This window comes from Coenobita brevimanus, chromosome 96, assembly GCF_032717465.1.
Source record: "Coenobita brevimanus isolate Jiangsu-jjx chromosome 96, ASM3271746v2, whole genome shotgun sequence".
In the NCBI taxonomy this organism is placed as follows: Eukaryota; Metazoa; Arthropoda; class Malacostraca; order Decapoda; family Coenobitidae; genus Coenobita; species Coenobita brevimanus.
In genome coordinates, this window is record NC_137049.1 from 12,235,780 (window position 1) to 12,260,907 (window position 25,128).

General features: G+C 40.1%; 1 protein-coding gene and 1 pseudogene across 7 annotated transcripts in view; one reads left to right on the forward strand and one right to left on the reverse strand.

The window, feature by feature from the left end:
- Positions 1–25,128, reverse strand: part of LOC145413381 (uncharacterized) — a 1,646,837-nt gene that overhangs the window by 1,011,132 nt on the left and 610,577 nt on the right. The window lies entirely within an intron of this gene.
- Positions 16,188–16,305, forward strand: LOC145413588 (5S ribosomal RNA; annotated as a pseudogene).

The window sequence follows — 25,128 nt, forward strand, 5'->3', positions numbered from 1 at the left end:
TTTAAGTTTCGGTCAATACACTACTTTAGATACTTGTAAATCTTGCAAGCTGCAGTGAACTTCGCTGAGCTGAATACAATAATCTCATGTTAGCTGTAATAAAACAAGGATCTTAGTTCACAGAGGTTTGCTTTTCTAACAATATATGTAAAACATTTATACATTATAACGGAAGTTGGTGTGTTGTAGGAGGAAAAGCCTTGCTGAGTAGGGACAGAAATGCTTAGATATACTTTTACTGGACCCATCCCACACAGATCATGCAACGAATGATATATATATATATATATATATATATATATATATATATATATATATATATATATATAATCATCCAATCCTATGCCGCCCCACGAGGAGCGTAGGAGCTCGGGGCCAAACAAGTTGGCCCTGAAATTTAAGATGAGAGTGACCAGCCTCACTCATCCCTGAGTGGCATTACTTGGGCAATAAATCCCAACCACCCCATGGATACAAACCTACACAGGCTCAATCTTATTGGAGCGCCTTAATTACCCACTAAACCACCAGGCGCCATAATTTGGTTACATGGTTACCACCCAGCATATTAAATGGTTTCTTGGTGTACAAGAAACCATTTGGCTTGCCACTCACTGTTGAGTCACCCATAGGTAGAAGGAAGAGGAAAGAGTGAAGGAAAGAATGAAGAGGGGGTGTAAAGGCACCCATAGGCAGAAGGAAGAGGATAGAATAAAGGAGAGAAAGTCAGAAGAGGAAGGAAGGAAGAGAGGAAAGGGCAGACATCCAATGCAACGCTACATCGAGTGAGTGGATGGTGAGCGCCCCACGTACCACCAATATATATATATATATATATATATATATATCATCATCAGCCGTTTGAGTATCCACTGCAGGACCGGCCTATCCCGACCGAAGTCGGGACGATACAGCCAATGTATCTCTACTAAGTGGCTTAGGCTGTCTAGTAGAGACTGTATGTAGGGTGAGAAGTGCTTGTAAGTGTAATTGTAGTGTTGGAGTGGCTTTGGATGTGTGTGTAATCTGTGAACTAAGTGTAATCGGCCCGCGCAAGCCGACTGGGTGCAAGCATACTTTACAGTAAGCGACATTGGTTCAACCACAACACCCCTTGTGTCCGCCAATGCAGTACGTGGCCGGGTGAACACTCCCAAAGTTTATAACCCTGGAGGGGCGCGAACCCTGGTCCACCCGTGTATGAAACGCACACTCTACCACTGTACCACAGAGGCATATATATATATATATATATATATATATATATATATATATATATATATATATATTAATGTGTGAAACTTTAAATATATATATATATATATATATATATATATATATATATGGGAAACTGGAAAAAAAAATGTGTCCGACTTTGAGCACAAGCTTAACAGTCCTTTCACTTTCGCCCAACAGTCCTTCCACTCTGCGAACACCTTTCAATGCCACTAGTACATGTTAGGACTGTCTTATTCCTAAGTGTGCGCTGGTGTTAGCGTGGGTTCTTTTATGACGTGCTGATGGGAATTTTGGAATATCAGTAAAGTCTGCTTCAAAGTACTGTAGTTCAAATTAACAAACTGCTCAGTGCCCTAGCTAGGGATCTAACTTTATTTCAAATAACAGGCGACCTTTTATAACCACTCAGCCACCACCTCCTCAGAGTGGTCACAGCAGGATGGAAGTATGGCAGAGATTGGACTGATTCCTTAACTTATCCAATCGGATGACGTAAACAGATTTTCATTCTTGGCACCTCCAGATGATTTTATTCAGATTAAGAGAGACTTTATGTAATGGAACTGAGGTGAAACTTAACCTGACCGCTTCACTAAAAGATGTCTGCCATAAGATTAAAGCATTTGGAGGCGGCAAGAACAATCAGAATGTGTCACTCGATTGATGTCAATATCAACCCGTTCAGGTCGGCGGCATCTCTTTATGGATGTTGTTGCTGCCTCAAGACGGTTTAATTCGATTCAAGAGATTTTGTTTTTCATTTTGTGGAGCTTAGTACAGCCTTCATTACACTCTTCGAAAATGCTGGACCTCCCTACGCTGAATAAAACCGTCTGGCTGTAACTTAATCAAATTACAAAAGAGGTTACTGCAGCGAGGGAATTAAAAGTGTAAATATCATGCAAAAGAATTAATGTGTAATATACAAGGTGAATCGCTGAGAGAAAGGTGCTAACGAAGTCTCCGAAATCCACGAGACTGCTGTCCTTCATAACTGGCCGAAAGTGACCCGGCACTTACGTGCTATGCTTTACGTTTGTGATTACTGGACGGGTTAAGGGATACATTCAGATACCAATGGAGCCAGACTATGTGGTTACTCTCTTTTCAAATGGGTAAGCATTATATAATTCTCTCTCTCTCTCTCTCTCTCTCTCTCCTCTGACGCCGGGTGGAAAATGAAGAGCTTAATTAGTTGGTAATTGGATAATCCACCATTATGACTGTCATCACTCCCAACACAAACACACACACACACACACACACACACACACACACACACACACTCACTTAGACAACTATACGCACACGACACATAAAACTATGCACACACTCCCAGAACCTACTCATATGTGTTGACTAAGTGAATACTGTATTTGAAATATAACAAAAGGTACTGCTTCCTTTACTCTCTCTCTCTCTCTCTCTCTCTCACACACACACACACACACACACACACACACACACACACACACACACACATTCAGATACCACAGAGGGATTCAATCGAGGCGGACGTGCGACATCAGCGCTCCGTACCGAACCAACACGGCCAGTGACATTACCTAAATTAGTATCTTTGTATGAGTCAAGCTCTGTACCAGGTTAGACTAAATGATTTTTTCATTATTAAAAGGAATAATCATCCCTACATGTCAAGTGGGGTTGGTGGAGGATTAGTGCCCCTCCCTGTAAAACAATTAACTCTAAGCCATTGGCCATCCCGTCTGGGATACATGGCGTCTGGCAATGTATGTATGTGTAAAAAAAAAAAATAAGTTTAAACAAGACTTGTTCAAACAGGAAAGAGAACCAAGACCAAAGAATACGCTGAGTCATCTGAGGTTTGTTTAGACTACAACGACACGGGGATTGTAAGTACATACTCTGCACTTTTAGTATTGCAAAATGGATACATACTTTAGTAAAGCAAATTTGGAAAAGAAAAGGGATAAAGGTAAAAAGCAAAATGATGATTTCTACCAAGAACTGGTTGAAGTGGAGACTCACAATAGACTGGTTGAACGTGTAAACAAACTAGAAATGGCTTTCAAAAATGAAATTGATGAAATAAAGAAGCAGATGCACTTGCAAAAGGAAGAAATAGAAAAACTAGGAAGGGAGGCCAACAAGAAAGACACAACCATCAGTGAACTAACAGTGGAATTGAGTACACTTAGGAAGAAAATGAGTGAAATGGCAAGTACAGTAGTCAATCACGAGAGTGTTATGGAAGAGTTCAAAAATGACACAGAGACAATTAGGCAAGTAAGCAGTCTTATTGACCAGAGCAGTGATATTGAGGAGAAGATAACACAGGTGAATGAAGCTGTGCAAAGCTACAAAAATGATGTGGAAACCACGTATGCTGAAATGGTGAAAGTAAAGAAAGACTTAGAAACAAGGGTGGAGGAAAAAAGCATTAAAAAGGAAGTGAAAAGAATAATCCAAAACAATCCGAAGTTAGTCAGAAATTCAGTACATATAAACAAATCTATAGTAATCACTGGTATAGAAGAGGAAGAAGTAAAAAAACAAGATCACAAGAGACAAAAAGGAGATGGCAAATGTAATGAGCTTACTGAAAGAAGTATCAGAGGAAATCTGTAGTAAAGACATAGAGGAACACAAAAGGTTGGGGAAATATGAGAAAAGCAAGACAAGACCTCTAAAGGTGACTTTCCAGAGTGTAAACACTGTGGAAGAGATACTACAAAATGCAAAGATTTGTATGGAAAAAGAGGAGTTCAAAAATGTATGGAAAAAAAGATACCTAACACAAGAGGAACTGGAATTACTGAAAGAGAAAAGGGAGGAAGCAAAAACAAAAAATGAGGGAAGATCAGAAGAGAAGAAGAAGAAATTTTTTTTACAAAGTAATAGGATTACAGATACGAAGGTGGTACACAAACAGGATGGAATAAAAAGGAGGAAGGTAGTAGAACCATGTCATGACAAGTATATAAACAAGATGATAAAGTTGATGTACTCAAATGTGGATGGAATGGTATCTAAATTACTAGAGATACATGATTATGTCAGAGAAAATGAACCACAAATAATATGCCTAACTGAAACAAAATTAACACCAAGGATATCCAATGACATACTAAACTTAGAGGAATATAATATATGGAGAAGAGACAGAAATTTAAAAAAAGGAGGGGGAATTATAAAATTAACTAAGAAAAATCTAAAAGTCAATGAAATAAAACTAGATATACCATCACAAGTAGAACTGATTGCAGTAGAGATCAACACATCTGTGTCATAAAACAGCGACTTTGTAGTTACTTGTAGTGGAGTTTTATATATATTAGACTTGTGGGCAAGCGGTTGTTATATTTGAGTAGCTTCGTGAGTAGATAATCTTCTTTTCCATTTGTCATGTAGTGACAGGAGAGGTAAAGAATAGTATGGGACTATTTTTATTTGTCTTGGAAATATTAACAAAGTCTCTCACACAGAGCGGAGTATAAAGTAGAGTCCCGCTCTCTCTGTCTCTCTCTCAAGTTGCTAAGCCCTTCTCCCTGCGACCTGTCTCTTCTATGGCCTGTCTTCTTCTGAGCTCTCTTTCCTAAATTCTGGTGAAACAGGAGACGTATCACTTGTGTTCCTTGTGAGTGGAAAGTTCTAGAAGCCTGTGTGTGAGTATGTGTGTATGTGTGTGTATGGTCACTAGGCGCTGTCGTGTGCCTATAAAGCATTCCTTGAGTTAAGAGTGTGTAAGCATGTTTAGCATTGCTCGATTCTTGCAGACACTATACCTTCTCATCATCTGACTCCCTGCTTCTATCTGTCTCTCTATCTATCTATCTATTATGATTTGTAATTATAATATGGAGTCCTAACATATTGCTCGGTCACGCGAAAATGGCGTACCATCGACAGTTAATAGTCATAACATATTAATACATATTATATACACATTATAATGAACTTATAAGCTAATTAAGTGAAATACATAATATTGTAAAAGTAACATAATTGTATGAATATTGTATACATATAATATTTATAGTAAATAGTGATTATTCAGTAATATTACATTTTAAACAAGTTGTATACATATTTGAATAAATGCATTAAAGTAAATTATTTAACTGTAATACAGTATGTACTTGGGTTATTGTAGTGAAATGCATAATTGTGTTGGCCTTATAACTGTAGTTACATTTTGTTAATGCAACTTTTACATAAGTGTCTTGGCCTTATAACTGTAGTTAAAATTACATAAAAGTTACATCTTGTTAATGCAACTGTTAATTGGCAAAGTGTAACATAATGCAATCGTTTGTCGTTACATAATTGTTACATATCGTTTGTAGTTACATAATTGTAGCAAGTGTAACATAATGCAATCGTTTGTCGTTACATAATTGTTACATATCGTTTGTAGTTACATAATGGTAATAAGTGTAACATAATGCAATCGTTTGTCGTTAAATAACTATAATATGGAGTTACATAATTGTTACATATCGTTTGTAGTTACATAATTGTAATAAGTGTAACATAATGCAATCGTTTGTCATTACATAATTATAATAATTGCAGTCCTGACATATGAATCCGGTCATGCTGCGGTCGACGATAGTGATGATGTGTCATGCCACTTGCTTGTGGAGACAACAATTTGCTTTTTTGTTTGTAGTTTATGTGGTATTTTGGCATTTGTAGTAACACTTACACTTATTTTCATTTGTTTGTTATGTGATCATACTCTATTTCTCTCTTTTTTCTTTCTTACTTTTTCTTTCTTTCTTTCTTTTTTTTTTTTTGTATGTATTGATTTTCTATAGTTTGTTTTTCTTCGCTTGTGTATGCTTTTTCCATGTTGTTCATGGTTGCATAATTACTGGCTAATTTCCTTGGGGTACTTTTTTAAAGTTTAGTTTATATTGCACAGATATTATTGAAAATGATATTATATAGTCCCATATTTTGTTATTTTATATAAAAAATATATACACTATATACAGTATTAACTATATACACTGACTTGTTGTTCACTTGTACCTATCACGGGTAATATGTGTGTCAGCACTGTGTGGAAATCATTGTCTTCACGATTGTGTTGAAGATGTTCACTCTTGCTAACGTCATTTGTGTTGGCCATTTTTTTTTTTCTAGTTTACCTTGTAACTTAATTTATATGTTTCCACTAGGTAGCTTTAATTAATAAATGTTTAATACAGTTATTTTAATCGCTCACTGAGTAACTGTGATGGTATATTTTCTTTATCATTTTGTAGATATAATAATGTATAGCTGTATGTATGCAACACGTATTTTATGTAGGTATAAATGGTAACACTCGTTGGTAGTAAATAAATATTATAATAAATGAATGAATATATACAGTGTAGAATATTTATTGTTGGTGATTATTTAGTGTTTGAGTTATGCAGATAACTGAAGTAAGTATGTGTATCTAAGCTGTAACTATACAACACGTTTTATATGTTTGTGCAGAAGCTTATTGTCTATCACTTTGTATTGTATAAATGAAGTAACTATGTAACTCACTAACTTTTACCGTGGTGGGAATGGTGTGGGTGGTGGTGCAGGTGGTGAGTTGACCGACGTGGCGTCTTTTCAGCAAGCACGCATGATGACGTCGACTTCCCACACTGGTAGCTGTGGTGAGTGAATGAGTAGCGATGAGTAACTTGAGTGAAGACGAGTGAGTAAGATGAGTTATGAGTCGTGTCTCACTCTTCGTTTGTTTGTACCGTTTTTCTTCCTCGAGGTATTCGTGGTCCTTTTTTCTTGTGATTTACTTGTTGTAGGATGAAGACTGCCGCTACTTGTAGGTGCATATAGAAGATTATACAGACGACTCGTAGAGTTGTTTCTTGTAGTTGATTGTAGATGGTTGTAGTTCGCTGGTTCGTCGTAGAAGTTGCAAGATTGTTTGTATCAATATATTGTTAAACTACTTGCAAGGAGTCCTGTGACCTCTTCACCTCTGCATCAGCATGATGATCGGGGAGACGGAGGGGGCTGGTTGGAGAGAGTATTGTCAGGAGCTGGTCGAGTTGTTGGTTGTGAGAGGTATTTTTTTTGTTTTCAATCTTGATATTTTGTAGGAATTCACTGTTGATTCATAGACGAGGTTCGCATCCCACCGCTACCACCAAATGTCATAAAACAGCGACTTTGTAGTTACTTGTAGTGGAGTTTTATATATATTAGACTTGTGGGCGAGCGGTTGTTATATTTGAGTAGCTTCGTGAGTAGATAATCTTCTTTTCCATTTGTCATGTAGTGACAGGAGAGGTAAAGAATATTATGGGACTATTTTTATTTGTCTTGGAAATATTAACAGTCTCTCACATAGAGCGGAGTATAAAGTAGAGTCCCGCTAGCTATCTCTCTGTCTCGCTCTCTCTGTCTCTCTCTCAAGTTGCTAAGCCCTTCTCCCTGCGACCTGTCTGTTCTATGGCCTGTCTCCTTCTGAGCTCTCTTTCCTAAATTCTGGTGAAACAGGAGACGTATCACTTGTGTTCCTTGTGAGTGGAAAGTTCTAGAAGCCTGTGTGTGAGTATGTGTGTATGTGTGTGTATGGTCACTAGGCGCTGACGTGTGCCTATAAAGTATTCCTTGAGTTAAGAGTGTGTAAGCATGTTTAGCATTGCTCGATTCTCGCAGACACAATACCTTATCATCTGACTCCCTGCTTCTATCTGTCTCTCTCTCTATGTATCTATTATGATTTGTAATTATAATATGGAGTCCTAACATATGAAGGTAAAGTAATTGTAGCCAATTTGTACATGCCACCCAGATTAAACACATGGGAAAGAGATGAATATGAGGACCTGGCAGAGAGTACAATTCAGAGATTAAGATCATTACTACATAAAATGGAAGAGAAATCAGAAAGAATTATACTAACTGGGGATTTCAATACAAATATAAATTGGAATACTCTAGATATAATTATCCAAGAAAGCTGTTGGGACCAAAAGCTCCTGGATCTCGTACAAGAGTTTTTCCTAACGCAACTTGTGAGGGAAACCACCAGAAAAAGAGGACGTGATGTACCTTCAGTGCTAGATCTAATATTTACTAGGCAAGAAAATGATATTGACAGTTTAATACATCACCCTCCACTCGGCAAAAGCGATCATGCAGTACTAAATTATAACTTCAGGATAGCATATGACATAGTAAACAGCAATGACAGTTACAAAAAGAGCCTAAACTATAAAAAGGAAAATTATCAAGACCTAAAGAAGTATTTCTTAGAAGTTGATTGGGAAAATGAGCTTAGAGGACAAGATTTAAATGCTGTATATAAAAAATTCTGTGAATTTTATGAAATAGGAGTCCAGAAGTACATCCCACAGCACAAAGAAGCAGATAAGAAAATACAGAAATGGTTCAATACAGAATGTAAAAAATCAAAAGAAAGAAGAGATTTGTTGTGGAATAGATACAGAAGACATAATAGTGAAAGGGCGTATAATAATTACAAACAGGGAAGAAACGATTATACAAGAATAAGGAGGGAAGCCCAAAAACAGTTTGAGGAGGATATTATAAACAAAAGTAGTGATCAACCAAAGCTGTTTTACAGCTATATCAGAAGCAAAACCAAAGTAAAAGATATAATACAATCAATTACGGACGAGGGAATCACTTATACACAAGAGAAAGATCTTTGTGAAGCACTAAATAAGAATTTCCAATTAGTTTTTACGGAAGAAAAAATTTTGAGAGAGACTATGTGGAACATGCATGTCCACACATACTACCAGATATACAAATAACTGAAAAAGTAATACCGGAGGAGTTAAGTAGATTAGACAGAGGAAAAGCAAATGGTCCTGATGAAATTTCATGTTGGGTACTACGAGAATGTGCAAAGGAGTTAACTAAACCATTATTTTAAATTTTCAAGAAATCCTTGGGTCAAGGTAAACTACCTGATATTTGGAAAAAAGCAAATATTGTCCCCTTATTCAAGAAAGGAAATAGACAAAATCCACTCAACTACCGGCCAGTATCACTGACCAGTGTTGTAAGCAAGGTATTAGAAAAGCTTATAAGAAAAGCTTGGATAAATCATCTAGAAGAACACAGTATGATAACAGAAAGACAGTTTGGTTTCAGAAAAGGAAAATCATGTGTTACCAATCTGTTGAGCTACTATGACAGAGTAACAAACACAATACAGGAAAGGGAAGGATGGGTGGACAGTATCTATTTAGATTTCAAGAAAGCTTTTGACCCAGTACCACACCAAAGACTTTTATGGAAACTGTACCATCAAGGAGGAATTCGAGGCAAACTGTTTTGTTGGATGCAAGACTTTCTCATAAAAAGAGAAATGAGAACAGTACTAAGAGGAAACTACTCATCATGGAAAGAAGTGACTAGTGGAGTACCACAGGGTTCAGTGCTGGCACCAATCATGTTTTTAGTGTATATAAATGATATAAACAGTAACACTGGAAATGAGAGCTATCTGAATATGTTTGCAGATGATGCAAAAATACAAAGGAGAATTACTAACACAGACTCTTGTAAAGAGCTACAAGAAGAATTAAATAAACTTCATGAATGGAGTAGTACATGGCAAATGGAATTCAATGTGGACAAGTGTCATGTAATCAAGTTTGGTAAAAGTGGAAAAAGACCTGATTGGGATTATAAGTTAGGAAATAAAACCCGATACACATCAGAAAGAGAGAAAGACCTAGGTGTGATTATCAATAACAGACTATCTCCGGCTGACCACATCAGCGAGAAGGTACGGAACATGTATACACCGCCGGATAAAGGGGGGGGGGGCCCAAGGGGCCCGGGCCCTGGGCCACCCACCAAGAGGGGGCCTCCCACCAGAGCAGCAGAAAGTTGAGCACAGGCACCCACCTGTGCGGAGAAAGGTATCCCTAATATTCAAAACTGTATCTGGAACATTAAACATATTCTATGAAAAATATTTTTTATTGAACTGACATCGTCATGATAAATTATTTAGACTTACCTTAGTTTTCTGATGTCTATGACCAAACTGTTGATAAATCATGATAATTACAAGTTAGTCAATTTCTAAATCGTAATTAAAGAAGCACAAACCATAATACAGACTACAATACTTGTCAGTTTCATCAATACTTGTCTTTTAGTAACTTGGCAGCACTGCTTATTTTTGTATCGTCCAAGGCTACTAGAATATATGAATATAATACTAGAATATAATATAATATAATACTAGATATAATATAACAATAGAATAGAATATAATATAGAATAAAATATAATAATAATATAATATAATAACATATATAATATAATATATATTATATAATATAATATAATATAATATAATATAATATAATACTAGAATATAATATAATACTAGAATATATGGTATCGTCTACGTCGGCCATGTGACGGTTGGTGTGTGGCTGTTTTCATGGTGATCCACAGTAATTTTTGCGAAAAAAAACTGTTATGCTATCCTATTTTTATTTTATGAAATGATTTGACTGTTTTTATGGTTTGTCTTACTAGGGGGGCATTCTTATCCTGTTTTGAATTCCATTTTTCATTGAAATGTTCTTGTTTCACTCATCTATAAATAAATGACAGGCATCTATTTTTTCTTTTAAGAAATCCTTTTGTATTATAGGTAATGTTCAGTATTTCCTAACTAAAAGTGTCCTATTTATATATTAGGATTTAGGTTACCAGTCTGTGGTGTATGCCATTGGGGGAGTTGGAAAGGGGGCCTCCCTTCCAAGCGGGCCCCGGGCCTCCCACATGCTTAATCCAGCCGTGCATGTATACACTGCTTGCAAATATGAGAATAGCATTCACATACATAAATGAAGACATGCTAAGAAGGATAATAAACATCATTCATTAGACCAACCCTGGAATATGCATCAGTAGTCTGGAGTCCTCATCTCAAAAAGCACATAGACAAGATTGAAAAAGTTCAAAGGGCCGCTACAAGTTGGAATCCAAGCTTAAGGGACCTAAGCTACGAAGAAAGACTAAATAAACTGAATCTACCAACACTACAGGAGAGAAGGAAAAGAGGTGACATGATAATGCTATGTAAGTGCATATCAGGGAAGGAGAAAATAGACATAAATGATTACTTAACATATGGAGAAGCATCAGCAAGAGGACACTGCAAAAAACTGCATAAGAAGAGAGGTGATATAGACGTAAGGAAATTCAGTTTCCCAAACAGAGCAATTGATCAATGGAATGCACTACCGAATGAAATAGTGTGTGCCAAAACAATTCAAACGTACGATATATATGGTTTAAGACACGGGACAGTACGAGCTTGACTCATTCCTGTAAAGATACAATTAGGTAAGAACACACACACACACACACACACACACACACACACACACACACACACACACACTCAATCCTTCTCTATTCCCACTTTCTTAAGCTCTTTAGTACGCTGCCGTCTTCATATTATTGCAGGTATATGCACACAGTTTAACTCCAGTCAGCAGACATTTATTTTTACCGAAATTAATTGCATAATCCTTTAGTAAATGTTTCAGTTTGAGATATACCCCCAGCTGAATGGAAGGGTGTAGAGATGACAAAACTGTAACTTAAAAGACGCCATGGTAGTAAATGTGGTATGGATCTCTCTCTCTCTCTCTCTCTCTCTCTCTCTCTCTCTCTCTCAGGTGTCCCGAGTCCGTAAATCACCAGTGTATATTTCCCTTACCTCCTCGACTGCTGTGTGTTTATGTGTGTGTGTTTGCGTGTGTATGTGTGTGTTTATGTGTGTGTGTTTACGAGATCGCGCATGTGTGTGTGAGTACGTGTTGTCTGTGTGTTTATTGGTGTTCCGGTGTGCTGCCCGGGTTCCGCGTCTGTGTACTGGCGGGAGTTTGATGGTTATTTACCAGACTGTGTGACTCGGAAGATTGGAAGGCAGGTGGGAGGATGTGTGTTTGGGTTCTAAGAATGGATGCTGGTAGGTATGTGCCAGAGATGAAACTGAGTTATATATGCTCTCTCTCTCTCTCTCTCTCTCTCTCTCTCTCTCTCTCTCTCTTTGCTCGCCCCTCAAGAGATATAATTGTCATCATTATCATCATCATCATCATAATTATTATCATCATCATCACCTGAATTAGTCTACTGCAGGAAGAAAACATTTTAAATCATTCTCCGCTTTGACCTCTTGGCTGTTTCATCTATTGCCAGTAAATCTGCTGATATCCCATCTCAGTCCTGTTCTCTGTCTATCCCTTTCCCTCGTACCATGCCTCGGTTGTCGTTTAGTTTCCCTGATTGTCTATCTTTTAACGGTTCTACAAAGGACGTGGCCTGCTCATTTCCATTTCTGCCTTTTAACTGTAGTTATCATATCCTCTATTCTCTTCTGTTCCCATATCTAGCAAGCTTTTGCCCAGCACTTTGCTGCCCTCACGGTTAGTCGCGTTTTCTTTCTTTCTTGTAGTCTTATGGTCCAGTTTTCTTGTATACTCTTTTAATTGAGGCAGGCACTTCTCCCCTTCAGAAATAACAGACTCCCACTAAACCTGGACACAATGACCAGCATATGACCTAGTTGTGTCAGCAAAGTTTTGGTTGCTAGGCTAGCACTCGTTGCCTTGCAACGGCCGAAAAACCGCTTTTTCGTACTTTTCACGTTTTGAGCTGTAGAAGCATTACTAATGAGCGTAGAAATTTCTCGCTTCCTCTTGTGTACTCTTGAGGCCATTCCCTATCGGAAGTGTGCTTTCCATTTTCCCCTTGCTCCTTTACTTTTCCAGTGGCAACCCTGCGAAGATTGGCCCCAGCGTCCCTAGTAGTATTGTTTAATTGTGGCAGGCGTTTCTGCCCTTCAGAATTAACTGATTGCCACCAAACCTGGATACAATGATCAGCCTATGACCTATTTGTGTCTGCAAGGTTTAAGTTGGCAGGTAACTACTCGTTGCCTAGAAACAGCCCGCTTAGCCCCTTGCTGGCAGTGGGTCCGAAAATTGCCGGGACGCAGTGACTGGTCCCGGCACCATAATTTTCAAATTTTCTAATGTCGAATTTTTTTCTTACCAAACTGAAGAGAAATGTCTGGTGCACCTGGCAATGCAATTTTTAGCTTCCTAAACCCATACAGTACTGAGCATTGCAATGACGTGCGAAAATTTTCACAAAATGGATGTGTACACGCCGGCAAAAACTAAGCAGAGGAGCGAAAACAACAAGACACTAAGAACTATTTTACACCTCAAAAAATTTTCAGTGGTGCTGAAACGGTTTGAAATAACAAGACATGTGTATTATGAACATAATCCGTACATAATATGGGAGGTCTCATAAAAAAAAGATTTTTTTTTTTCATATTTTCTTGTTTCTTGTGTTCGAGTTATTACTGTTGTGTGTGTGTGTTTTTTTTTTTTATGCGAAGAAGAAGGAACCAAGGGCCACGAGCCAGCAATAACTGTTCCTTCCAAAAGAAAAACAAAATACAAGAGAGAGCCAAATTCAAGATCCATTCATATTGAGATGCCCGGATACATTGCGTTTGAAAGCATTTAGATCATGGGAAGTAGGAAATACAGACAGAGGGAGACAGTTCCAGAGCTGACCTGTTGCAATACTGAAGGACTGGGAGTAACGGTTCACTCTTGCATTAGAGAGTTGGACAGAAAAGAGATGAGAGTTCGCTGCTAGACGGGTGCTACGCGTCTGTCAAAGAGGTGGAGGAATGCATGCAGAGAGTTCAAAGGAGCAGTGACCATTGAAGTAGCGATAGAAAAGAGATAAAGAGGCAACAGTGCGGTGAAGAGACAAAGGTTGTAGGGGGTCAGTAAGAGGAGGAGAGTTAATGAGATGAAAATTATTTGACTCCACCCTATTGAGAAGAGCTGCATGTGGGGAACCTCCTCACATATGAGAGTTGTACTCCACACAGGGGCGGATAAAACCCCTGTATAGAGTCAACAATTGTGCTGGGGTAAAGAAGGAACGGAGTCGGCTTAGCACACCTAATCTCTTGGATGCAGATTTTACAAGAGATGTAATTATGATCTTTCCAAGATAAGTCCCGAGTAAATGTAAACCAAGGTATGTTCAAGGATGATGCCGGATTAAGCTGAATATTATTAAACATTAGTGGGTATACCTGAGGAAGATTTTGTCGGGTTGATAGGTGTAAGAACTGAGTCTTTGATGCACTGAAAACAACAATATTATTTTTACCCCAGTCAGAGATATGAGCCAAGTCAGACATTAGGTGTGCCATAGCCTCATCCCTTGTTTGTTGAAGTAACTGCTGAGATGGGCGTTGCGGGAACCGAATGCAAAGGTAAAGGGTGAAGTCATCAGTTTATGAGTGGATAGGGTTAGATGTATAGCTTAGAAGGTCATTGATGAGTAAAAGGAAGAGAGTTGGTGATAGGACAGAGCCCTGAGGAACACCACTGTTGATAGATCTAGGAGAAGAACTATGGCCATCTCCAACAGCGGCTATTGAACGACCAGAAAGGAAGCTATAGATGACGGCATGGATAGCAGGATAGAAACCGTAAGAGGGCAGTTTGGAAATTAAAGATTTATGCCAGACTTGATCGAAAGCCTCTGAGATGTCAAGTGCAATGGCAAAGCTTTTGCCAAAGTCCTGAAAAGAGGATGACCAGGAGTCTGAAAGGTAGGTGAGAAGATCACCAGTGGAGCGTCCCTGATGGAACTCATACTGACAATCAGAAAGAAGGTTGTGATAGAAAAGATGCTTTAAAATTTTTCTCTTAAGAACTGATTCGAAAACTTTTGAGATACAGGATGTTAAAGCAATTGGACGATAGTTAGAGGGTTGGGAATGGTCACCCTTCTTTGGGACTGGCTGAATGAGAACAAACTTCCAGCAAGAAGGAAAGGTACAAGTTGATAGACAAAGACGAAAGAGTTTGCCTAGGCAGGGTGTAAGCACAGAAGCACAGTTCTTGAGGACAACAGGAGGGACTCCATCAGGCCCATATGCCTTGTTAATATTGAGACCTGTGATGGCAGAAAATACATCAGCTGAAGAAATTTTAATGTCAGCCATGAGGAAGTCAGAGGGGGGAAGTGATGGAGGAACAGCACCGGAATTGTCTAAGGTGGAACTGGAGAAGAAAGTCTGAGCAAAGAGATCTGCTTTACCAGTTGAAGAAATACCTTCAGAGCCATCAGAGTAGAAAAGAGGAGGGAAGGATGATGAGGTAAAGTAGTTAGAAAGGTTTTTGGCAAGGTGCCAGAAGGAACGGGAAGAATTCGAGTTGGAGAGTTGAGAGCATTTTGTACGGATGAAATTATTTTTAACAGAGCAAAGAACAGACTTAGCACGATTCCGGGCAGAAACGTATAAAAGATGTGATTCATGGGTGGGTTGGCTCCGGTACCTTTTATAGGCCCTCTCCTTGTTGCGAATAGCATTAAAAACAAGCGTGATTAAACCAAGGATTTCTTGCATTAGACAAAGGATATGAGAAAGGAATGTATGCTTCCATGCCCAAGAGAATAACCTCCACAATGCGCAAGGCACTCTCAGATGGCTCCCAGCCATGGAAGCAATAATCTTCCCATGGAAAATCAAAGAAGTACTGCCTGAAGACCTCCCAATCTGCCGCTCCAAAGTGCCACAGATGACGTTTCTTTGGAGGGTCCGCAGGCCATACCGGAGCGATAGGACAAGTTAAGGTGATAAGGTTGTGATTGGAGGAGCCCAACGGAGAGAAAAGATTAACAGCGTAAGCAGATGGATTAGTTGTAAGGATGAGGTCAAGTATGTTGGTGCTCTCTCCAAGGCAGTCAGGGATATGGGTAGGGTGTTGTTCAAGCTGCTCTAGGTCATTAAGGATAGAAAAGGTGTAGGCTTGTTCACCAGGTGGATCAATGAAACGAGAGGAGAGCCAAAGGTGGTGGTGAACATTGAAATCTCCTAGAATGGAGATTTCAGAGAAAGGAGAAATCCACGTTGAGTACACCGCTTCCCGTCCGATCAGCGAAGTTAAGCAACGTTGGGTCTGGTTAGTGCTTGGATGGGTGACCGCCTGGGAACACCAGATGCTGTTGGCATCCCTACGTGTCAAGTGGAGTTGGTGGAGGATTGGTGCCCCTCCCTGTAAAACAATTAACTCTAAGCCCTTGGCCACCCCGTTTGGAATACGTGGCGTCTGGCAATGAATGAATGAATGAATGAGAAATGGGTAGAATGTGTCCCATCGTAGAAGTAAAAGAGTCAAAGAATTTTTGATAGTCAGTAGAATTAGAGAATAAGTAAACAGTGCAGAAATATTTAGTCAGAGAGTGACAGGAAAGCCGAAGCCAGAATGTAGAGAATCGTTGCGTATATATACACAACAACCACCTTTGGCTTTGAAATGAGTATAGAGAAAGTAGGAGGATACAGAAAAGGGTTTGCTGTCACTTGCCTCAGACAGCTGAGTCTCAGTTAGGAAAAGGTGAGGTTTAGAGGAGGAGAGGTGGTCCAAAAAGAGGCGAGAGATGGTATTATTTTACTCTAACGAGATACGGGTCCTCCTTATCGCAATGGCCCACTTATACCAGACCTTCGTTGCCTACCGGCTTGTATTTTTATCTCCCTGCATGACCCCTAATATATTTCTTCCCATGGCTCTCTGGGCACTCCTATGTTTCCGTTCCAGTGATTTTGTTAGACTCCACGGTTCCGATCCGTAAGTTAGAACAGGAAGGACACATTACATACTCTTTTGACATTCTCTACAGGCAAATGTTTATTATTCATGTAGCTACTTCGTTTACCAAGAGCCTTCTACCCCATTTCATTTTTTTTGCTTAATGATCTTGTCATAAGCTAAAACTGAACACTATTTCCTGGTTATATGTATTCTTCAAAACATTTTGGTTCATCTCCTATTTTGATACTGGAAGGGACTAAGCTTGTCTGCTAGACATGGCTTTCGTCTTCTGGATACTTGCTTTCATGCCAACTTTTATCCTTCCTGTTCAGATCAACTAACACATTTTGTAATTTCCCTGATTCACTGAAAAGAACTATTTCACTTGAAAATTGAAGATTTTCAATCGCTCACCCTTTATGATAATCAGTTTGCCAACCTTATAAATTTCTTGAAAATAACATGCAGTGCATAACGTCGGTACAATTGCGCCACCTTGTCTAACTCTATTTCTACTGGTTTTATATGGCTATCGTTAAGGAGCTTTCAGGTAGTGTTGCTGTCCTTGTTGTTCAAGCCCTCTGTCAGGCCAAGTACACTCGACCACAGGTAAGCAACTACTCCTTTGTGGTGGTCCTATAGGTGAAATACAGTACATACACCGTGCAAGGAGTCTGTAACCCTTTGTGGTAGACAGCGCCTTGTCAAGGTCGGATCAGGGCCCTTCCTCACCGCGATGTGCAGGGAAAAATAAGGATGTTTTACTCCCTAGTGGATACCGAACCCAAGCAGCACAGCGCCACCACTTACAGGTTTCTTGTCAGCGCAAAGATAGCTTTCAATACTTTATCGTAAATATTCGTCTTGTCCTCGAACTGTTCTTACCATTGTCGGTGTTTCATTTAAATCCCTTGCTATTTCTTAATCGACAAATGGCACGCACTTAGGCTTAACATATTCAGAATTTTCTGTCACTTAGTTCATGCTTGAATATGGTCTGTTTTTGAGTCAAGTAAGTGCAGTTCTAGGAAATGCAGCCTGTGCTTTTAGTTGGTAGGTATCTAGTGTGTAGCCTATCCTTAACAAAAGGCCTCGAAATCACCAGTTATGTTTCTGTTTGCTTTCCTGTACTCTCTCTCTCTCTCTCTCTCTCTCTCTCTCTCTCTCTCTCTCTCTCTCTCTCTCTCGTCGTATTACCTACCCTTACTAACCCCAATAATCAAGATGCCTGGCTCCATCCTGCCTCTACCATTATTCTGCCTCACTCTACCTTGCCTGACACCCAAGCTAAACTAACCCTGCCTCACTCTGCTCTGCTTCACTGTACCCTGCCTTACCAAGCAACAAGATTTCATTCTGCCTCAACTGCTGCCTGTATTAACCTTGTATCGATTCTTCTGTGTCCAACTTGCCTCATTCTCTGCCTTACCCTACCCTGCCTCATCTTATCCTCTTGGCTACACCTTACCCCTTCACTCGACCTCCACAGTCATTCTGTTTCACCCCTCCTACCTCTCCACCCTGCCTCACCCCTCCTATCTCTCCACCCTGCCTCACCTCTCCTATCTCTCCACCCTGCCTCACCCCTCCTATCTCTCCACCCTGCCTCACCCCTCCTATCTCTCCACCCTGCCTCACCTCTCCTATCTCTCCACCCTGCCTCACATCTCCTACCTCTCCACCCTGCCTCACCTCTCCTACCTCTCCACCCTGCCTCACCTCTCCTATCTCTCCACCCTGCCTCACCTCTCCTACCTCTCCACCCTGCCTCACCCCTCCTACCTCTCCACCCTGCCTCACCCCTCCTACATCTCCACCCTGCCTCACTTCTCCTACCTCTCCACCCTACTGCACCTCTCGTATCTCTCCACTTTGCCTCACTTCCCCATCTTCACCCTGCCTCACCTCTCGTACCTGTACACCCCGCCTTACCTCACCTACCTCTCCATCCAGCCTCACCTCTCCTGCCTTTCCTCTCCACTTCACCTCCTCTGCCTGACTCCACCCTGCCTCACTCCACCCTCATCCATTATCTCGGGCGTGTAAACAGAGGTGAGGGGAGGAGGCGGAGGGGAGGCAGGTGAGGAGTGAGACAGGTGAGGGAGAAGTGAGGCAGGTGTGGGGTAAGAGACAAGTGTGGGAGGTGTGGGACAGGTATGGGAGGCAGGTGTGGAAGGCACTGTTTCTCTACCCACCGTCCCTATTCAGAGCCAGTACCTAAAGACATCCATCATCATCATCATCATCATCATCATCATAATCATCATCATCATCATCACTATCATCATCATCGGAACGGCTTTCAAAAAGTCTTTTTCTCTGTTATCCAGCCACACGATTATTAAAAACTCAGGAAGGATCTTTTGATGTGAATGAGTTAGTAAATGTTGTATAACATGCAGCTAGTTCAATAAGGTCTCCTTAAAGCGAATGAAACCGTTGGAAAGAACCACTAACGCTGTAAAATTTAAAAATACAGTCTAAGGATTAAAGACTTCAACTTACTTTCAGTATTATTAATGTGGTAGGTAGGATCCAGAATTAAAAAAAAAAAAAGTCATCAAAACACTCAGAGAAACTGGTCCTCTATTCACTGAACACTAAAACAATCAAGAATGACCAAATTATGATGCATTTCATTGTTGCATGCGTTAATTTCATCACAACCTTTTTTTTTTTTTAAGATCGTAAAATATTTAGGCAGCATATCTCGTCCGTTGTATATGTTCTTGTTAACCTGTTCACTTTCAGGGTATATCCTAAGCTGAACAAAATCGTCTCTCATTAGGAAGTATAAAATATAAAAGGTGTCACTGTGCTAAGAGTTACTAAAGATTGTTCCTAACTACATCACTATACAGAGTCTCTATTAAGCTGAATATAGTCGTCTGTCTTAGCAAGAATAAGTTAAGAAAAGAATCTCTGTGACTTAGTAGTCAGACAATGAAAATATTTCAGTATTTTAATGCCAACCGCGGTCAGGTGGACATGGAGTACGGTTTCCAGTTATTTACATCTGGATTACATCCAGGACTAACACTCACCCGGAGCATTCACCGGAGTGTATCATTACGTCCTTACCTGTAATGTCATTGCTCCTTTTCTCAGCTTTCCTCTATGATACACACACACACACACACACACACACACACACATATATATATAGAGAGAGAGAGAGATTTTATATATATATATATATATATATATATATATATATATATATATATATATATATATATATATATATATATATATATATATATATATATATATATATATATATATATATATATATATATATATATATAATCATTATATCTATGTATCTATAAACATTCTTTACTAAAAATAATACTCTTTTTCTCGCGTCTCACTAAGGTGAGGCGCTGTCAACCGCAATGGAACATCGGTTCACTGCAAGAGACGGCCCTGCAGGGGCTGCTGATAGGATCCTGTGGTTGATGGATTTGCTCAGCCAGACAGACTGGGGTTGATCAACAACAACAACATCTCACAATGAGTGCCAGTATCACAGAATTCTTCTTTTCTTTTCTTTTTTTAGTCATTTTCCATCATATTGCAGTGCCTCTCACCTGACTGTTCGTCAGTGTGTATAGCACAGGGTAGGGCCGAGTCACTTCTCCAGGGACAAAGAATGATGTTACTCGGCTCTGCCCGTCAATTAATTTTTTAGGACCCTAAGAGGATTGAACGTATAGAGCAGAAGGTGTCGGCACGACAATGAGGCATGTGGACCCCACCCGCTACATTACTTTTGTGAACTTCACCAAGCTATTGAATTGAAATATGCACTCAGATATACAATGCTAGTAATATATTCTAGTTTTTTGTAGTATAAAAACTACTTAGTGAATTAATGGCCTGGAAGATTAAATAAAATAATAGTTATTCCGTAAATAGTTCAGAATATATATTTTTTAAAATTACAGCGTGATATTCCCTCTCAGTATTTTAGCCGCGGTGGCTGAGTGATTAGCATCAGCGACTGGGAAGCTGCCGGCTCATTAGTGCCAAGGTTCGCATCTGGTGCTGGCAGCTGGTGTCACTCGACTCAGGTGTCCATCCACCCTTTGTGAGCTGGTAAGTAAAATGGGTACCTAATGTAACACCTAGGTGAGGTAACCGAGGTAATATGGATGATGTAGTGGCCTGGTATCCCAGGATACTGTATGAATAAACTGTCACAGGCTCAAAGGCCCATATTACGGAGATGAGCACTGCAGCTAAGCGCCTCATGGCGTCTGCCCTCTCTCTCTCTCTCTCTCTCTCTCTCTCTCTCTCTCTCTCTCTCTCTCTCTCTCGGGATGAGTGTGTGGACTCCGTTGGTAAAGCCGTGCAGATTCCCGGCAACTTATATTTTACATTTCCACAGCCGCAGATCCAGCCCGACAGTGGCACTAGAATTCTTGGTGCTCGGCCTCACTACACCCCCACCCCAGCCTCCCCACCCCACCCAGTGCTCAGGAACATGTTTTTATCTGAGAGGCCCACCATTACCCCTCTAGTGACCGAAATATCTCTACTGTCGTATTTTATCCCTGCTAACGCCACATGATTTATTTCAGCTGAGAGAGACCCATAGGAGCCTAAATGTTACTACTGGTGATGTCGTCCCCGTCATGGTTTGGGAATCTCTAGCATTCTTTTCCAAATATTTTCGCAAGATTTTATTCAGCTAAGTCATAGAAACCTGAGAGTCAGTGTTTGCGTAGGAAAATAATGGTCATCGGGAAATTTATACCTTATACAACACATTGACTCGCCCACTGGGGTATCTGACCTTTCCACTGAAATGTTTGCCTTTGCTCAGAAAATATTGTGGTGGAGAATAGTGCATCCACGAGAGAGAGAGAGAGAGAGAGAGAGAGAGAGAGAGAGAGAGAGAGAGAGAGAGAGAGAGCAGTACGGAGGAAGGTAAGATCAATATTTGCAGAATGTTCCAGACCTAGAGTGAACCAGAAGTAAACCCCTCCGCTCTGACACTGCTGCCCTTACCTGAGATGCATCGATTGGACGCAGTAAGAATAAAATAATTAAGACGCCATCATACCACAGGCATTACACAGAGTTTGTGAAATACCTTCACTACACCAGGACTCTTACAACAGGATTTCCATCAAGGTGAGTAAAATCGTTCAAGGATACGTGGAATGATACAAAACGTCATCCTACCGTAGTAATAGTAATCCTTTATGATAAGAAAAAATTAATCTAGAAATGCTTAAGAATACCTCCTTTGTTGTAAAAGAAATATTAACCATGAAATATCTGTGTAGTTGCTATATCTCCGCTGCGTGATTTATGAAACCTGGAAAACTATTTCCCCGATTTTACAGGCATGTGAGCTTATCAGCTTCCTATTCAGATTTAAGCCTTGCACGAGAACGACGTCTTATATTACGTTATTCTTGCTACTTCCAGGCAACTTTTTTTCTTTTTTTTAATTTACGATGAGACATATGAGAGTGAAAGGGTTACTTGAGATCATTTCTAACCCTTCCTTTACAATGACAACATATTCTTAGTTTAACAGTGCCGCCTCCACACGATTCAATAAGCTTACAAGGTACCTCTCATACTGAAGGACTTGGCGAAGGCTACGTCTTACCCCGTGCTGCCTAAGTTCATAGATGAAAACATTAAAAATAATATGTGTTGGCAATAAAAGGGTTAAATTAGTTTGTCGGTGTGGTCACTGTGCCGTAAGTTTCTGTGTCGTACTCCTGTTGGCGTGGCAGACTTCCCAGCACCTCTTCCTTACCTATTTTGGCCTCCATACAATTTTCAGCATGGTAAGCCTCATTGGGGAGATCTGAAGTCTACTTAAAATTCCATGGTAACTGTTTACTAATACTCACGTTACCCTTTCAAACCGGGTATGTATTTGTCGGTGCATTCCTGTTGTCACCAGACGATTTTATTTAAATGCTGGGAGACTTGGTAGTGATGGGATTATAGCAGGCTGTATTTAACCCCAAAAGTTCAGAAAGTCTTGATTCATCTATATCTCTACGTATTGCAAGAATACAGTGAAAAAAGGCGGCACTAAATTAAATGGGAAAGTGTTTGGTGCGCTTGTCAACATCAGCGCCAAAGTGAATGTGGAAGCGGCCACAAAGGAGTCTAGATTTCGCTGGTTGGCATCCTTACAAGAAAAAGCCGTTGTGGAAGCAGCGTTTTCTTTCTGTATCATATATAAACACTGTGTATATATGTATGTATGTATAGATAGATAGATATAGATAGATAGATGGACAGACATATATATATACGAGTATATATATATATATATATATATATATATATATATATATATATATATATATATATATATATATATATATATATATATATATGAGCCGCGTTGTTTATTTGTTTTTGTTTGTCCTTCTATCACACCCAATCAAAGGCCAGAGATCTCCATATCCATATATATTCTGAATCAGGGTGACCCAGGGATAGTTTTAGGGGGGTCAAAATTCAGATCGGGGTCATTTGAGGTCACCGGTAGAGTGTTCGCCCTTTTTGGCCCGGGCAACGCCGGGTACCCCTGCAGGCCAAATTTTGGCATGGAGACTCACATGACCTCCAGTTCGGATATAGGCAATGTGAGGTTGACCTCTGAGGTCATTTGAGGTCTGCGGTAGTAGTAATCAAGTGCTCACAAATATTGTGCGTTAGTCTACGAAAGCTGAAAGTTCCTGGACCTCTTATAATCCCTCTTCAAAAGCATGAGAGGTACAATCGGTAAAAAAAGTATCGGTGCACAACACTGACAAAACATTTTGGATCACGGTACGAAGGTCTGTGAAATATTTGTGTCCGAGGTGTTGGGAGGTGTTGGGAGGTGTCATATAACGTCATCTGAGGTATCCCCTCGCTAAAATATAAATAAACCTTCTGAACCTGCCTTGGAGAGAGCTCCAACATACTTGACCTCTTCCTCACAACTAATCCTTCTGCTTACTCTGTTAATCTTTTCTCTCCATTGGGCTCCTCCGATCACAACCTTATTACCTTAACCTGTCCTATCGCTCCAGTACGGCCTGCGGACCCTCCAGGGAAACGTCGTCTCTGGCATTTTGGAGCTGCGGACTGGGAGGCCCTCAGGCAGTACTTCTTTGATTTTCCCTGGAATGATTATTGCTTCCATGGCCGTGAGCCATCTGACTGTGCCTTGCGCATTACGGAGGTTATTCTCTCGGGCATGGAAGCATACATTCCTTTCTCATATCCTTTGACTAACGCAAGAAAGCCTTGGTTTAATCACGCTTGTTCTAATGCTGTCCGCAACAAGGAGAAGGCCTACAAAAGGTACCGGAGCCAACCCACCCCTGAATCACATAATCTTTACGTTTCTGCCCGGAATCATGTTAAGTCTGTTCTTCGCTCTACTAAAAATAATTTCATCCATACTAAATGCTCTCAACTCTCCAACTCGAATTCTTCCCGCTCCTTCTGGCACCTTGCCAAAAATCTTTCTAACAACTTTACCTCATCATCCTTCCCTCCTCTTTTCTACTCTGATGGTTCTGTAGCTATTTCTTCTACTGATAAAGCAGATCTCTTCGCACAGACTTTCTCCTCCAATTCCACCTTAGACGATTCCGGTGCTGTTCCTCCATCACTTCCCCCCTCTGACTTCCTCATGGCTGACATTAAAATTTCTTCAGTTGATGTATTTTCTGCCATTACTGGCCTCAGTACTAACAAGGCATATGGGCCTGATGAGGTCCCTCCTGTTGTTCTCAAAAACTGTGCTTCTGTGCGTACACCCTGCCTAGGCAAACTATTTCGCCTTTGTCTGTCAACTTGTACCTTTCCTTCTGGCTGGAAGTTTGCTCTCATTCAGCCAGTCCCAAAGAAGGGTGACCACTCCCAACCCTCCAACTATCGTCCAATTGCTTTAACGTCCTGTATTTCAAAAGTTTTCGAGTCAATTCTTAATAAAAAAATTTTAAGGCATCTTTCCTATCACAACCTTCTTTCCGATCGTCAGTATGGGTTCCGTCAGGGACGCTCCACTGGCGATCTTCTCACCTACCTTTCAGACTCCTGGTCATCCTCCTTTCGGGACTTTGGCGAAAGCTTTGCCATTGCACTTGACATCTCAAAGGCTTTCGATCGAGTCTGGCATAAATCTTTAATTTCCAAACTGCCCTCCTACGGTTTCTATCCTTCTATCTGTACCTTCATCGCTAGCTTCCTTTCTGGTCGT